We start from the raw sequence: 18541 nt of genomic DNA, 5'->3' as shown, positions 1-18541 counted from the left end.
TGGTAAGCAGGTGTGAGGCAACTTGGGTTATATCTTATGCTGGAAAGGGATTGGTTATGCCAAATGGCTAAAGAGGAAGGTCACAAATGTGTTTAGTTGGTGTTTGCAATATTAATTAGAATCTTCCCAACACAACCCCAAACAATTCTGGTCCTCCATAAACTCCATCCTCCACCCAGGTAAAGTCAGTACCCCTCCCCCTAACATCCCTCACTCCTTCAAAAATATCGCTACCTCACTCAACACACACTTCACACAAACCATACTATCACTAGCTAGGCAACACAACCCCCCTACCCTCCAACCCACAACTTCAACTTGTAATCTCCCCACAGTCTTCTCTTTTTCTCTTGTTCTTACCTCCAATGTAAAAAAAAAACTCTTAACTAAACTTAAGCCCACCAAATTAGCAGCAGACAACCTCCCAAGTGAATACCTACAAATTGCAGCTGATGTTCTAGCCTACCCTGTATCTATCTTGATTAAACGATCTCTGTCAGAAAGTTACATTCCTACACTATGGAAAGTATCACACATAATTCCCCTCCACAAAGGCAGCCCCTCCACAGAACTAACCAATTACTTCCCCATAGCTATTCTCTCTCCACTCTCCAAAATACTAGAGAGATGCATTCACTCTCAGGTCTCAGACTACCTCCTTACTAACAACTTCCTTTTCAATACTCAGCATGGTTTCCGACCAAACCATAGCACCACCACTGCCTTACTCTCCTTTACTAACACTATCCTTCAGCATAAAAGCAATGGCTATCTCTCCTCTGCTGCTTTCATAGACCTATCTAAAGCATTTGACATGGTCCCACACAAACAACTCATCTCTGTCCTCAATAACCTATCCTTCTCTCAATCAGTCACCAACTGGTTTCTGAGTTACCTGTCTGACCGCCAACAATCCATTGTATGGCAGAATGACATATCTCGCCAACTACCTGCCTCCATTTTCCCAAGGATCCATCCTTGGACCCCTACTCTTCTCTATTTTCATCAATAATCTAGCCTCTGCCACCAAACATGGCACACTCATACATTACGCAGATGACTCAACCATCATCTGCTCTGCCCAGTCCCTACCCAAACTGCAAAAAGTCACACAGGAAGCCTTTTCCTCTGTGGAAACTTGGTTATCCGATGCCCAATTAATGCTCAACGCAAACAGGACTAAACTACTCATCTTCCAACCCACCAAACATACTCAAAGTAACTCACACTTTAACATCACAGCAAAAGACAACACCACTATACACCCAAAAGAACACACCAAAATGCTAGGAGTGGAAATAGATAATAAACTAAAATTTGACATTCATATATCCATGACCATAAAAAAGTCCACAAAAAAACTAGGAGCTTTATACAGAAATAAGCAACTTCTCACCAAAGCAGCAAAGATTTCAGTAGCAAATTCCCACCTTATCTCTACCCTACTTTATGCCTCTCTAATATATACCAACCTAAGGCAATGTGATCTAAGCAAACTCGAGACCTGCTACAACAAAATCACCAAATTTGCCACAGGGGCATCCTACCGTAGTCACCACTGTCTCTCACTTGCTGAACTGGGGTGGCTTGAACTACCTCACCTCCTTCAATGGTATTAACTCACCCACAAACTAGTAAACAATCCACTAAAAGTTCCATCCCTCCAGAATCTACTCCAACCCTATCGCACCACCAGACCACTAAGATCCAGCAACAAAAATCACTTACAGATCACTAAAGCCAATAACTCTGCCGAAGAAGCATTATTCTCTTGTGCCATAGCCAAATTATGGAACTCCCTCCCACCCACAATTACCCCTGTACCATCATGCACCCACTTCAAAACTTTACTAAAAGCGAACCTAAAACATGCTGGCTATGCCCTTGTAACTCCCCCTTGAATATCACCCACCCCATCAATCCACTAACTTTCTTTCCACCCCACTAACTACCTTGATTATAGCAAGCTCGGATGCTCATAAGCCTAACTTCTTATTATACAGCAGGAACTTCTTATTGTAGCAGTTGTTAATGTCTGTTATGTACTTCACAGATGATAAAGATTCTAGTTGTCTACTGATGTACTATTTTCTTAATCTGTAACTATGTTTGTAACTGTTAATTGCTATGTTGATCAAATTGTTAATTGCTATGTAAATTCAATGTAACTACTGTCGTATATTTTAACTGTGAAGCTTTTTTCCCCGGACCTCCACTGAAAATGGACATATGTCCAGTCGGACAATCCCAGTCAACAAATGTAAATAAATAAATTAATGTATTGTGTTATTAATTATGTTAGTTATTCTTTCAGTAAATTGTCACAATGGCAATTTTGGTGTAGTTATTGTCTCAGCTTAGAGGACAACTTATATAGTGAGTTGAGTTTCAGTATTATGGTTATTTTTGCTGTTTAAGAGTAAAAAAGCATCAGTTAGTGAAGTTAATAAAATAGCAACAGTGTGTAATACACACCTACAGCAGGAATTCAGAGTAATTTATCTGTCACTGAATCAAGGTAAGGTTCCATGACATTATTTTTTTCCTATAGAATACTGAAGGCAAAGTAAGATAGTGACTTTTTGTGTAAGTCTTCATGTGTGCATTTGTGTATGTGTGTGCCCACATGAATGTGTCAAACCTTTGTGTATTTTTGTGTGTATGTGTGTATAGAAAACCTTTGTGTGTGTGTGTGTGTGTGTGTGTGTGTGTGTGTGTGTGTGTGTGTGTGTGTATGAGAGAGAGAGAGAGAGACAGAATGAGTATAAGAGTTGTGTATGTATGTGCACCTGGGCGTGTGTGTGTTTGTGTTTGTGTGTGTGTGTGTGTGTGTGTGTGCACGTGCACATGCCTGTGCATGTGTGTGTGTGTGTGTGTGTGTGTGTGTGTGTGTGTGTGTGTGCATATTTGTACGAAAGAAGGAATAAGTGTAGAAGTTTTGTGTGTGTGTGTGTGCGTGCGCATGTGAAAAAGCCTCAGTAAAAAGGACCAATTGATTATGTAATGGCATCACAACCATAGCTATATCTTTATTATCTCACTGTCCACTCAATAGTATTGTGAGCAGTTTTGTTTCAAACAAATCAACTGACAAATAAAAAAACTGATTTCCTGCCTCCAGCTAAGGCAGTAATATATGCTAACATAACAAAATCTAAATTCAAAATATTAATGGCTTTAAAACTAAACAGAAAAGCATGAACCATACAAATTTTGACTTCTTTTTAATTATAAGGGAGATGTGCATTGCTCTTTTAAGGGATGGTATATAAATACCACTAATTACTTAGGGTTGTTTTCCTGTCCTAAGTAAAACTGTTTGTTGATGTGTTCAGAATGAATACTGCTGGTACTTGTTTAAGAGGTTTCACCTGTGTTTATGGTAAAGTTCTCAAAAAACATGAATTTGCAGAATCACATATGTATTGATTGAGGTCACTGCAGTCAATGTTTTGTTACAACTCAGTATACTGTAACGTTGCAGTAAATTATGTTAAACCTTGAATGCAATAAGCAACTTACACAGTATTGGGATAGCTGAAGGGCTAGGCATCCTCAAAAGCAGAGCCCCTTACTCCAAAGAGGAGTGACTTTGGAGTTAATTATATTATTCCTGAGGTGCAGTGAAGTAATTCCACTGCTTCAGGATATCTTATGTTTGTTTACCTCAGAAGGAGAGGCTACTTTGAAAAGAATGCAACTATGTTTTTTAATAGTTTCCTTTTTGTGTAACTGTATTTCCATCAAGTGATGTAGGATAGTGAAGAGTGGATGTCAGAAATAAATGATGAGAATTATAAAAACAAAAAAGTTAAAGTTGAAGGTAACACTTGGAAATAGTAAACATTTAGGTAAATATGCTAGTGGAAAAAAAGGATTTCAAATTCCTACATACAAGAAGCAGAATACACATATGAACAAAGGAAATATATTTTTAAAATGGATACTGGAATGACCCAACTTACAAGGAAATCTGAAATGTGTAATTCCAGATTCCACTTTTTTGTGCAGTACAATATTGCCACACTTATAGAGAATAAAAAAAAAAAAACTTGCATATATTTAAAATAGCAAAGTGGTTGTGAAATTCTGTACTAAAAACAAATACAAATAAAACTAAAAAACAGACATGCAACAACAAATTCTGAGGTATGATGTTTGACAGAAGGAAAAAATATAGAAGTAGCAATTGCAGAGAAGTGTATATATTATACAGAATTCTGGCATAAGTCCAGAAACTCATAAAGATCAACCAAGATGAAATTTTCAAAGTCATAAACTCCTTTCTGTAGTCCATTTCTGGAAAGGTAAAGGTAGCTTAAGGAATGTAATTTGAGTGTGTGTGTGTGTGTGTGGGGGGGGGTCATGGTAAAGCAATGAATTTCAAAAGTGGATGATTTTAAGCAATATAATGGACAATAATTCATTCTTTACTAACTAAATGGTAGTTGTTCATAATAACAACTGCAGGCATATGTTTTCCAAGTGTTTACTGATTTGATTATACTGTATATCTGTTTTCATTGAAGTAACACACAAGACATCCACATGAAGGTAGATTTCCAATAATACATATTTAGCAATTTATTTTTATTTTATTTTCATATTTTATTTTATTTCTGTTTGTTAACTAAAATAATCAGAGTGATCTGAAATAGCCGGTCTTATGTGATGTCTTGTGAAGAGATGCTCCCAATGCAAAAATATAACTACAGTCTGATAGATACTGTGCAGATAAAACTATAAAAATGAACATTGGAAAGTAAACTATAAATACAACAGATGGTGCAAAATATCATTTGAGGTGTATAGCTACAAAATACAGATGCACGTCTTTCTCTCTCTAGATATATAGCAGTAGCTACATCTATAACTTTATTGAAATACATATATATAGCTAGATGCAAGTGTGTGTGTATATATATAAGGATAGACATAGTTCTATTATGTTTGTTCAAAAAATGCTGCAATAAAAAGTTGAAAACACAATGTTGAAACTTATTAAATGCAGGGGGTAAGACCCCTGCACTCCCCACACCCCCTGCTAATTATATATACCAACTCTGGGATCACACACCAATGGGGAAAGGGAAATTTGCATTTTCAAGATTTTTTTGTTTAAGGCATTTTGTGCTTCAGCATATTTTTTCAGTGAAATGGCAGAGAAATGTGTGTGTGTGTGTGTGTGTGTGTGTTCATATATTTATATATTTATATATATATATATGTGTGTGTGTGTGTGTATGTGTGTCTTTATATATATATATATATATATATATATATATATATATGTGTGTGTGTGTGTGTGTGTGTACTTAAAGAATTGTATAAAGCAGCATACTGCTAGAAGTATTTTCACAGGACCATTGAGCGTGGATAGCACCACTAAATGTGGAAGGGAGGAGTAAGTAGGAAACGTGGAGGGGAATTAAGTAGATGGAATAGTAGAACAAAGTAATATAAAGAGGGAAAGAAGAGCGTGGGGGTCAAAGTTAGGGAAGTGAAGTAGAAGGTTAATAGAAAGCAAAAGGTAAACGTGAGTGGTAGTGGGATGCAGGCTTAAGAAAAAAATGTCAGAGTTTATTTGAGTGAAGTGAGTTGGTGAGAAAATAGGATATAATGTTAAGAAAATTGTAAGTGCAGAAGTATGTGTGTTAGGGGAGAGATGGTGGATTGTGAAATATGTAATAAGAGCTGTGTGAGACAGAGAGTGGATTGGATCAGACTGAATGCAGTAAAATGCGTGGGAAATTAAGAGTCAAAATTATGAATGCATCTTCCCAACAGGAGATGGAGACTAGTTTACTGAGGACCTAAGGAATAGTTTACTCAGCTCTTTACACAAAGCACAAGAAAATATATTTTTTGTAAGTATGTATTAGTGCTTTACTAGACCAGTACTGAGTTATGACCATTGATGGCACTATAAAAATAGTTAATGGTTGCATATCTGTTGAAATATTTTTTTGTTAATTGTACCAAAATATGATATAGCATGCTTGATTAAAGCTTAACTTGTCAGAATTAGTTAATTGAAAGCTATGCATTTTATGGCAAAACAAGTCATTATGCCTGTAGAATCTCAATATTACAACGTCTTTACATCAAAGTAATAGTTTTAACCTCTTCACTTTTCTTCTTGGTTATAAGTATGTTATTGTCACTATTAGATTCTTTAGTCAGAAGTCATTTATGTTGCACTGATTATAACATTTAAAATGATGAAATAAATATACGTTTTTAGTACTATGACCTTTATTGTTTGTTGTCAAAAATATTTTGGCATCATACAATATATGATTTCACAGGAACCATGCACTATATGAAATAAATATTTAATGGGAATCTGTGCACTTTTCCCATGGTCTTTTGGTTAGGAGGAAAGATCAAGGAAATGTTGTAGTTCTACACACACATATATTGTATTGGATAGCGTTGCCACCTCAAAGCAAGAGGTTCTCCGGTTCGATTCTCGGCTGGGGTGCCTTCTGTGCAAAGTCTGCATGTCCTCCCTGTGGTCGAGTGGGTTTCCTCCGGGTGCTCCAATTTCCTCCCACATCCCAAAGACATGCTGTAAGTGGATTGGACACTCTAAATTGGCCCTAGGTGTGAGTGTGTGTGTGCCTTCTGTGGAAGGTTGGGCGCCGGGCTGGCAACCCGACACCGTAATACTCCACTGCCAATCATGAGCGGACAGGTGATCTGCTGTGGCGACCCCTAACCGGGAAAAGTTGAAAGAAGAAGATGCCACACTGCTGTGATATAAATGAAGGCAGACTGCCAAAAATAAGTGATTTGCAACAGACAACTAGAAATGAATGCAGTTTGTTAGACAACATGAGCTCAGTACAGCAGGATGTCACACATGGTTCATGTAGGATACTGTGCCAAATAAAACCAGTGATCCTGTGCCACAAGTGGCCTCATCAGAAACCAAACTCACACAACATCAGTATGAGTATTCAAGCTTAATTAACACAGCCAGCAAATGTTTGATATCATCACAAGGAGCGTCATGTGGTTACTTGAGTGTCAGTTTGGAAGTGTAACAAGTTGATGTGTGAGTACTAATGTCTACCTATTAAGTTAGGCTACTATATATAGTCTAAGCAGTGTTGTGACGTTTTACCCATATTGATACATAATATGCTTCTTTCTAAATTAAGTTGAGTTTCAAGCTTGCTATTAGTTCTAGGAAGCCCATAGTTTTTCCCACAAACTCTGTCTCTCCTCAACTTAAAATGTTAAATCAGATTTCTGGACTCAGCATTCACACATAGCAATTCCAGGATGTTAATTAAGGTGCTGAATGTAGTTAATCAGTATGTTTATTGTCATCGATGACATACATAAAGACAGAATTACAAAAAAAAGAAACTAGTACTGTATGTAGTATAGGAAATATGCAGAAAAATACATTCTCATGACCACTGCACTAGGCCATACCACACAAATGCAAAATGAAATGAAGTCTTGTATAACTTCTCACCAGGATGTGAGACAGCTAATTTTGTTCATGGCAAAAAATGTCAGGTTGATAATTAAAGCAGAGGATGGCATGAAAAACTAAAGGGTTTTGGGCCTAACAGTCCATTTCAATATACCTGACGGAGCCATGAGTTATGAAATTGGATGAATCCACTCAGAAGCCTCATCCTCAGGTATAGCTTTCCTATTTAAAAAAATGGGTGCTCTTCAGTTGTCTTGCATGAATTAGGTAACAGGAATTATGCTTGCCGGAAGATACTGTATTTTGGTATGTTTCACACATTCCCTTTTCTCCCTTTCTCGTTCTCTCTCTCTTTCTATTTGTCTCTCAGATACATCAACTCATGTAACCATAATAATTTACTTGAGAGCGCAAGCTAATAATTCAGTTTCCTTCAAATATACACAATATTTTCTAGCACTATGTTTTGCCTAAGAAGACCTCAGAAGTCTGACTTTACAAAATAAAACAATTTTTACTTATATTAATCTATTCAGCACACACATAAACTACAGAATTCTGTTCAGCACCCATGCAAACTACCCCCTTCTGCTCAATGATGGCTGACAAATTGAGTTCAAATGACAGTAAGGTTTTTCCTCCCACTGTATTATATGGGCATACCTCTGTGGGTTGACCGAGAAAAAGTGGAGAAAAAACAACAACTTTGCGTCCATTGTTTATGCAGATTATTTTGCCCACTTAGATTTGTAAAACCATGATCATTTATCTTTAATCAACTGACAAAAGAGCAGTTGTTTTTTTCACATAGATTGATATTTCCTAACAAATTTCCACCCTTTAATAGACCCACACCCCCACCACTGACACTATTTAGCTGTGATTAAATTAATATTTTCATAGAAACATTCCTAACCACAAATCAACCCTAGGAGGGAGCCTACTGTGTGGTTAAGTGACTTGCTTTGAGTCAAACAGATAGGCAGATGAAGACTTTGAGAATAAAACTCGACCACATGAAGCAGCTAATTAACAGCTTGGAGTTTTTGTCCTGTATATCAACTGGCATCTGGAAACATGACTATCATGGATGTCACGTTATTAGAAAAGTTTGAGTCGGTTATGAAATACCATCCTAAGGACTTCAGGAGCATGCCAACTTAGAAAATTTATGGAAACTTGAAGTAAAATCGTGTACTTTTTGTGAAATTAAGAATGTATTTATGTTATAAAGCATCACAGCTTATTACACTGGGAAACATCTCTTAACAATATTTAATATGTGTACTATGACACAAAATATGCTGTATGTGTTTCAGAGCTGATTGGCAGAAAACCATGGGTGTGTGGTGTGTGTGTGTGTGTGTGTGTGTGTGTGTGTGTGTGTGTGTGTGTGTGTGTGTGTCCTGACTCTCTGTCTGTATATATATATATATATATATATATATATATATATATATATATATATATATATATATATATAGAGAGAGAGAGGGATATAGATAGATGCATTTATTTTCTTCACATTTGTTAACCTATCAATATATATATATACTAACTATATATATCAACTCCAAGGTCGCACAACATTGGGGAGGGGGACAAATTCATGTCATTCAAATGAACTGTCGACCATGTGAGCTTTCAGTCATATGAGCTTTCAGTCATGTCAGGTAGAACCATATATATATATATATATATATATATATATATATATATATATATATATATTAGTTTCTGTATGTGTTTCTTTTTTATACAATCACAATATCTAGTGGACATTTGCTAAGATACAGCATAACAATGTCACGTTAATTATCAAGGTAGATGATTGTAAGATGTCCAAACATTCTTTTCAGTTCAAAGTAGGTAAGAGACAGTCTGCTGCGTGGTATAGAGGGATAGACACTCTGACCCAGATGACCACGCAATGACTAGAAATGTTTGTGTGGGATGAATTGACTGTGGATGTGGAAACAATGAAACCCTGAGCCAGCTCAAGTGCCTGATTGTGAGAAAGGGAAGGAAGCATTTCCAGGAATATATAAACTTCCTAGAGTTCTAATTTGCCAACCAGATAATCAACAGAAGTGCTTGTCTCATGGAGGAAGGGTATCCATGAGCTAATGTCACTGATAGAAGTTCTAGACACACAACACTATTATTGCATAGCTAGCCCTCCCTAGAGGCATCTCTTCCCATGCATAGTGAAGAACAGTAAACCTTAAAAAACAAAAACAAAAAAAAAAAAAAAAAAAAAAAGAAAGAAAAGAAAAGAAAAAAATCCCTCTCATAGATGATGGCAGTTCTGCTGGCACACTTGATCCTCAGACCTACAGAGACAAAAGGGCCATAGCAGTGTGGCAGCAAAGGAAACTTGATACGCAGACAGGGACTGGTGAAAAAGAAATAAGTAGCAAGAATAAAAAAATATGGACACAGATAAGGACAGATCTCGAAGCTGATATGTTTTTTTTTTTCAATGTGAAATATCTTTTAAGCTGCATTTTCTGAATCATATTAGAGTAAAGTGTTAGGGTGTTGAGCAACTTACAAAAAATACTCTTTGTTCTAATAATCTCACACAGATGAATAAATGTAATTAAAATGATTTTTTTTCAATCACCTTTATTGAGTTATCACTGGTGACATAAGCAAATTTATATTCATATAAAAGTAATCACACTGTATTAACATAACAAGCATTATACTTCACATTTATTGCTATATATCATATAACCTAAGCAATATATTTGAGATAATTGTTAGGGAGGTATGTTATGGTCCATTGTATACCTTTTTCAAATATAGCAACCTCCAGTGCTGAACATGATGTATGTTCACTATAACATTTACAAAGGCTATGTGATTCACAGGTAAATGCAAGAAAAATTAAGTACCAGAACAAAATAAATAAATAAAATTAATAAAGCACACTTGTTTCTGATCGCTAATAACATTTTATCTAACTTAGTTCCAACATGGCTGTATCGCTACTGCTTTTTGCAAAGTGTGAGAGTAAAATTATAATAATAAGTCAAGGGTTAAAATGAAAAACAGAAGATTTTGGAAGAAAAAAAATCACCATCTCAATGGCCTAATGGTTTGATTGCCTAAAAGTGTAAAACAGTGTTAAAGCACATGTAACTAAGAACTTGATACTGTACACGCTCAAATTTTTGTTTTTTTTTTTTTGTTCTTCTGTTTATATTATTATTTGAACTTAGAACTAAGAACTTCCTTGATTCAGAAGTAGCTCATAGGTGATGACAACTATGTGTTCAAGCAGTACATAAGCAGTGCTTATTATGAATGCACCATTATCATACAACAGACCGCAGAGCTTCCTCATAAAATTAAAAGCATTTGCTCCAAACAAGCCGTATAAATTGTTGCAGAAGCCAAATAAATTTGTTGAGATCTGCGTGTTTTGCTGGATTGACCAGAAATTATGATATTTTAGATTTCCTGTGGTATATTTTAGAGTTTTCTTCCAACCTTTTGCTCCATTTTATATGATATGTACCTAAACACTAGATTTATTCTGGATGGGGGCACTTTTTATGGCCAAGAATACACTGCCTCACAGGAGAAAATCAACTGATTACCACAGCATCAAGTGTTACTAGAAACTCAAGCTCTCTGACTAGGTACTTATCAAAGGACAATCCTATTTCCCATGTGTGCTGAATAAATTTTCTAACTTTACCACACTGAAATGTAGACTCTAAGAACTGTTAGGGACCTTTGGTAGCTGTAAAAACTAATAAAACATTAGCAGTTAGTCAAGTGTTATATACTAAACTCACTTCTAACCACAGGCAAGTTTGTACACTTCTTCACTATGAACATTATTTTCTACTTTTCTTAAATTATTCTGGAAAATAATCTGGAGTTGTAAGAGTCCTTACAACTCAGCCGCTTAGATTTTATTCACATTTATTATTTTATTTATTTTATCTTATTTTACATTTGTTGACCAGGTTAGTCCGACTGAGCTAAATAGCTCTTTTTCAGTGGAGGTCCGGGGCGGGGGGGGGGGGGGAGTCCAACATATTATACATAAAGATTGAGCAAAATCAAATAATAATATAAACAGAAGAACAAAAAAAAGAGAAACAAAAATTTGAGCGTGTACAGTATCAAGTTAATGAAAATAAATCAGCAATGTAGAACTATAACAGTAATTGGTAGTAAGCATACAGTACATATTAACATCATAATAACTAACGGGTTTATATTATAACATCGAAGTAGTAAAACGTCGAATGTTATAACATCAAACCCTAAACAACGAACGCTGAAAATAGTGAAGCTGCAGAACATCAAATTCTTTCCTAGGGAAAGAATTCATTGGGCTGTTTCTGCCGCTTCACTATTTTCTCCACTGTGGTGCGAAGGTTATGAACCGGGTTAAGGTAAGTGTTTGAACAGACCTGGTTAAGGTGAGTGTGGTAATGGGATAGGTAGTTAACCTTAGGGTTAGGGAGCGGGTACGGCAATTGCGTGATTGTAAGGGGCATTAGGGTTAGGAAGCAGGTAAGGTGAGTGTGCGATAGTTAGGGACCTTAGGGTTAGGGAGCGGGTAAGGTGAGTATGTGATAGTTAGGGACTTTAGGGTTAGGGAGCGGGTAAGGTGAGTGTGCGATAGTTATGGACCTTAGGGTTAGGAAGCGGTTAAGGTGAGTGTGTGATAGTTACGGACCTTAGGGTTTGGGTTAAGGTAAGTGGATAGATAGTAGTGTATGTATAGTTTAGTGTAGGGATAGAAGTAGGATTTTGTGTGATAAGAAAATGTGATAAGAAACCTTGGGACACAGGTAGACAGTAGTCTCTCCTTTGATAATCACATCGCCACAGTAGTCAGGAAATCCTTTTACATGGTACACCTCATCACAAAAGGTTTCTCATCCAAGAAAAAAGAGGTCATTGTTCCCTTCTACTCATCATTCATTAGACCCATTATAGAGTACAACGCACCTTTTGGTATGTACCTCACAAGATATTTACAACAACTGGAAAGGCCACAGAAATACCTCACAAAGAGGATTACTGGCCTCAAACAGATGCCCTATGCAGACCGTCTCAAAAAACTCCAGCTTTAGTCTGTCGTATATCACCTACTCAGAGGTGATCTCTGCCTAACATACAAAGCTATGTCAAACCCAGAGCTGTTGGACATGCTCCATGTAAAGAAATCCCAATCCCTCTGAGCTACACGCTCTAGGGACCTAAACCTTGTCACCACAGTAAACAGAACATGCTGGAGGGATAGATTCCTGTCCCAGAGATTTCCCATAGTCTGGAACAAACTACCTATCTATATCAAACAAAGCTCCTCATTAGCACTCTTCAAGAAAAATCTTGATGATTGGATGGGAGATAGGAAATTCACCCCTGGGATCACTTCTGTTGCTCTGCTTGACAGGGACACAGGAAAATAATTTTCTTGGGTGGCAAAAGCCAGGGTACAGTTTGGCTAGGCTTATATAGGTCCTAGGGCCAATAGCCTAGTACCCACCTATGAACCTGTAAGTGTATATATGTGGATTACTTTTTTCGGTGTGCTTCTGTTGTGGGTGTGTTTCCCGGAACAACAAATTTTTTTCCCTGGGAAAACATTTGCTGTTCTGAGCTTTCGATTATATCACATTTCGACATTCCAAGTTCAAGCTTATGGTGTTTGATGTTTTGGGATTTAGATTATGTGATATACACCCTAACTAACAGTAGACTCACTCATCTAAAACATCTGAACAGTGTTATAGAAGGGCTTGTTGGTAGAATTTATGGCTGAGCTTTGTTTAAGGAGGGCAAATACAGTGGCAAGTCCACTGACTTTGCAGGCATTCTCTGATGGCAGCTTTAAATTTTTTCAGTTGCTTATATGTCCTAACTTCACGTGGGAGGCAGTTCCATGCCTTGGTGGGTTTATAGCTGTAGAAATTACATCAGAACCTTGTTTTTGGTTTGTGAGTTAATAGAAGTTCTTGGGTGGAGCTACAGAGAGATTTGGCACGTGAATAATGGGAGATCAGAGCTGAAAGAGCAGGGCAATAGGAAGGCTGGTAGAGGATGCAGTGAATGATCTGGAGCTGGGAGAGAAGGAGCAGGTGAGGTAATTCAAGCCAATTTAGGTGTTTTAGAGAGAGGCAGTGATGGGACTTATAGGTTTGCCGGGCAGCAAATATTGTTATCTTCTTGCAGATTCATTCAAGTTTGGCAAGGAGAGTTGAGTTTAGGTTAGTTTAAATCTGAGAACTGTACAGCAGACTGGGTAATAGGTACTCATGAGAAAGTGTTATCTTAGCTTCCCTGGAGAGGAATTGTTTGTTGTGATACAGCAGACCTAGTTTCTGATGAGCTTTCCTGATACAGCTGTTGATATGTAAGTCAAATTTGAGCTGGTCATCAATAGTAACTCCTACTAGCTTTGTGTTGGATTCAGCCTCAGTTAAGGTGTTATTTAGAGACTGTATAGAGAAGGAGGATTTGGTATGATTAATGTTTTTAGGTACAAAAAGTAGTAACTTGTTTTTTTTTGGTGTTAAGGATTAGCTGATTTTTGGAGAGCCAGTATTCAAAAGAGTTGAAGGTAGACTGGCAGAGATAAGCAGTGACTCAGCAATAGTTATGACTGTTGAGTCATCAGCGTATTGGACTAGCGATGAGAGAGGGCAGGAGGAGTAGAGAGAATTGGTAAAGATATTAAAAAGTATGGTCCAAGGAAGGAACATTGTGGGACACCCATTTTAACTGGACTAGGAGGGGAGTTGGCAGAGTGTCATTTCACTGCTTGAAGTCAGTCAGAGAGGTAGCTGCAAACCATGCTATGGTAGCAGGGGAGAAGTTAAGATTGGTTAGTTTGTGTTGTAGAAGAGGATGGCAGACAGTGTCAAAAGCCTTTGAAAGGTCTTAGAATAGGTAGGATATACGTTTGTTGTCTTCTCTAGCTAGGGAAATGGTATTAAGGAAGGATAGTAGGGCAGTGGCAGTGCTATGCTTAGGTCTAAAGCCATGTTGCATTGGTGTAGGCAGATTTTCTTGAATTCAGTAGTGTATAACTTGTTTATGAATACATTTTTCGAGAATCTTGGAGGGTGGTGACAGGATAGCGATAGTTCTGATACTGGTGATGTCAGTGGAGTTACCTTCTTTGTGTATGGATAAGGCATAGAATTGTTTCCAGATAGCTGGAACTTTAGACTCTGAGATAGAATGGTTATTTAAGATAGAGACTGAAAAGTTGAGAGAGTCAGCACCTATATGAAGAAACTTAAAGGGAATGATGTCTACAGAGGCTGAGGAATGTTTTAATTTTGAGATCAAGGATTTGATATAGCTGGTAGGTATAGGTTTAAGTGAGAATTTATTAGTAGTGTTTAAGTTATGTGCAGATTCTATATAATTAGAAATATTGCTTTTGGTGGATGGGTTAGGGTTTGGGTTAAGTAGCTTGGATGTAGAGTCAATGAAATAGGTATTCAAGGTGGAGGCAGTATCTTCATGAGTTTGATATGGATAAGGATTAGGGGAGCTGGGAGTACCAGGGTATAGAATTTGGTTTATGAATTCCAGAATTTTTTTTGGATTGGATCTCAAGGGGGGGGGGGGGTTATAGTAGAAGTCTCTTTTATCTTTAGTAATGTGGTTTTTTTGGCGTGATTTCTAAGTTCTTTAAATTTTTGCAGGTCTGATGGGAACTTTGTTTTTGTCCATGCTACTCCTGAGGCAGGGTCACATCTGAGGCAGGAGATGGCAGAAAAAAACAATCAGCAAAGCTGTAAGTGTACAGCAAATTATAGAAGGGTTAGTACCAACGAAATGTTCAAACTTAACTTAGTTTATTGCATGCGTTTATCTATTATATGTATTTTAAACACTTTAGGAGATCTGATCAAATTAGAATAATGAGCGAGGGTGTTTTATTTGTTAAACTCAAGGGAAAAAAATCTTTAAGACACGTCAGGAAGGCAGAAGAAATAATTAAATAGAAAAGTAGGAAAGCAAGACATTTGGGATATGGGACTGGCGTTCACGGTAACATGCTGTCCTTCAGCTAGTTCTTAATACTGAGCAGTAGAGGCTTCTAAAGAAATATTGAACTACTAATATGGTGATGAGAAGGGAGTACTGTGTACTTTGGTTCACAAACAGTTGGTTGGAAATGGTGTTCAGTTTCTGGTGGACTTCAGCAAGGGCTGTCTTAGTCAAGCTTTGGTTTGGCAAGGAAAAGCTAGCAGAAAAAGGAAACAGCAAAATATAGTGTCAGAGAAAACAGTTTAGAAAAACAGTTTGGCTTTCATTACAGCTGCAGAGTTTTGGCAGAAATACAGATACAAATACATTTTAGCTGATAGCAAAACCTTAGAGGTACAAAATCTGAATAGCTGTAATACGCATCTTCCACTGGTAGGTACTATACAGTCATTAGGCTTTCCACTCTAGTTAGGGACATTTGCTAGGATAGTTAACCCTTTTAAATCAGGTAATGTGATACCACAATTAAGCATCTTAGTAACCCTGGCTTCCAACCATCTTCTAGCAGGATGGTTACAAATTAAGCAATAAGATGTGGTAGTGTGGTCTCAGTATATTTAGGTTTTAGCACATAACTTTCACTAGCTACATTGATTAATGCAGTGAAGTAACTTTACAGTTTTATAGGAGGGAGCATGCAATTGCATTGAGACTAAGGGAAATCAAATTATGTCAATAAGTAACCATGAGGCGTGCACTGTGTAGATTGTTTGACCAGCACTCGGCACTAAGAGGGGAAAGCCCTACTGTAATGCCACTAAACTATGGATATATGGCAATATGCACACACCTACCAAAGGTATTAAATTACATTAAATTCAGGCAGCACAATGAGAGATACACAATGAGCACATAGCATAAAGTATTAGATTGCCATAGACCTATACTTCTTAACCATTTAGACCATAAAAGTAACAGTAGGCAATGTAATATAATCATCAGTGTACCCACAAAAACATAATGGGCAACAGAGGCAGTATTAACAATTGTACAATACCTGGTGAGCACACTACCACAAATTAGCGGCCAGAGGGAGGGTAGCTTCTTAGAATGGGATTTCAAATATGGCACCCATCATAGCAGGGGCAAGTTATTACCTATGGCCAGATATGCCGGGTCGGGGGTATATTAAATATAAATAGGGTACCACTCTATTTAGGCTAATTGTGTGTGTGTGTGTGTGTGTGTGTGTGTGTGTGTGTGTGTGTGTGTGTGTGTGTGTCTGAGTATCACATTTGTATTTGTTTGAAGGTATGCCTTCTAAAAATTTATTACAAAAAACATCATTGCCTTTATAAATTCCCATGCCAATAAAACTAAGATGCTGTGCAAATCATAATTAATTTGAAAAAAAAAAATTAAATACTAGCTATTACAGAATATATAGATGCACCAGGTTTTTACTTATCAACTGTCAAGTCAAGAAAGCGTTCAGAAGAGCAAATATTTATGTTACATTCTGTTGGATCCAGGTGTTGCCTTTCCTATTCTTCCAGCAATAAATTACCAAGCAAGGGGTGAACAACTTCCACTGAAGCACGGTATGTAATCCCTGCAGTGAAAAACAAACTATTATTCATTGATCTACAGTCCCATTTTGGTGTAGGTCCGTAATTGCTATATCAGTTAGAAAATCCTATTGCATTTTTTGTCTTTCTTTCAATGGAATTAATGAGGATGATGCAGAAAAGTGTATTGTGACTAAAATAACAACCATTATACTATTTCACTCTTCTGAGCTTACTAAGAAACTAAAGACAGCCTTTAAAACTTTGCAAAATTTTATTTGTCTTGTGGTCTTCAAAGGTAAAAACTGTTTCTGAGCCATGGGTTGAGACTATATGCCTGATATATATATATCTGAAGCATTGGTCTGAGTTTTGGGAAAGTAAAAAAAAAATTGTTATTTTTTTTGTGTCAGAAAATTAAAAAAAAAAAAAAAAAGAAAGAAAATACTTCTGGGTAAATCTGAAAATTGTGAGATAAGTCAATCAATAGCAGATATAGTCTCCAATGTCCAAGATTCACTGTTCTAATTGTTTCATCAAAGTAAATGTCACCATTGCATAGTAGCAACATTTTGTTTTTTCTTGTAACACACACTCTGTCCATAAATGCCATAACATGCCGTTTGCCTGTTTTTACTTATTTTACATTATTATGTACTTTATTTACTTTATATACATCCTTTACTTTCTATGCAATCATTTAACATGTACTTGTAAATAAATCACCTGTCTAGTGTGCAAATCTTCTTGTAATTCTGGATTCATATAATTACATAGAAATAAAAATATAGAATAAAAGCAAATGTGTATCAGTTTATCAGTCTCAGCCTTGAACAAATTTTAGGTTTGTGTAATTATTGCCTGGAAGATGTGTGCATTTAGCCTTTGCTTTGATTAAGATTATTTATTTTATAGAAAGCTGTCTAGAACTTCAGCCGTCATGTTTGTAGAAAACCTGCCTATAATAAAAATAAACATAGTTTGTAAAATGTCAACATAGCAAGAGAAGCATGTAAAGTTCACTCATGGAGCTTCTGCTGCTTATAAAGAAAATGTCATTATCTATGTTTATGTGAGGATGCTTGCTACTCCTGATATCTTGCTCATGTGTTTAAAGTACACTTTAAAACATTTTTATGAGTACTTCTTTTCTTGTTCTTTCTGTATTTGGGGACAGAAGAAATTTGCTTACCATCCTATTAATAAATGTATTTGTTTTCTCTGCTTAGTGAAACAGAGAACATGGTGGATGTAGTATTTGTTTTTAATTTTACAATCTATATTTATTTTTTGTTATAGGCAGGTTTTCTGCAGACATGATGGGTGAGACTCTAGACACTTTTGATAGCATAAATAATCTCAATCAAAGCAAAGGCTAATACTATATCTGTTAGAATGTCATGCCACAACTCCAAATCCATAGAACTCCATGTAATACAAACTACACCTATCTATGGAATCATGTACTAAGCTTTTATTTTTCTCTTTCTCAAGAATATTGCTGTTAGGTATAACAATGTCATGAACAATCCGTTCACTGTGC

At 36.6% G+C, this 18541-nt stretch overlaps 1 protein-coding gene across 1 annotated transcript in view; it reads left to right on the top strand.

Moving 5' to 3' along the window:
- The window catches only part of LOC122807826 (CUGBP Elav-like family member 4), a 208162-nt gene that overhangs the window by 10624 nt on the left and 178997 nt on the right, over positions 1–18541 (top strand). The window lies entirely within an intron of this gene.

This window comes from Protopterus annectens, chromosome 1.part1 (assembly GCF_019279795.1).
Source record: "Protopterus annectens isolate FY-2018-M chromosome 1.part1, PAN1.0, whole genome shotgun sequence".
Classification (NCBI taxonomy): Eukaryota; Metazoa; Chordata; order Ceratodontiformes; family Protopteridae; genus Protopterus; species Protopterus annectens.
This window is presented reverse-complemented; position numbering and strand designations above follow the sequence as displayed.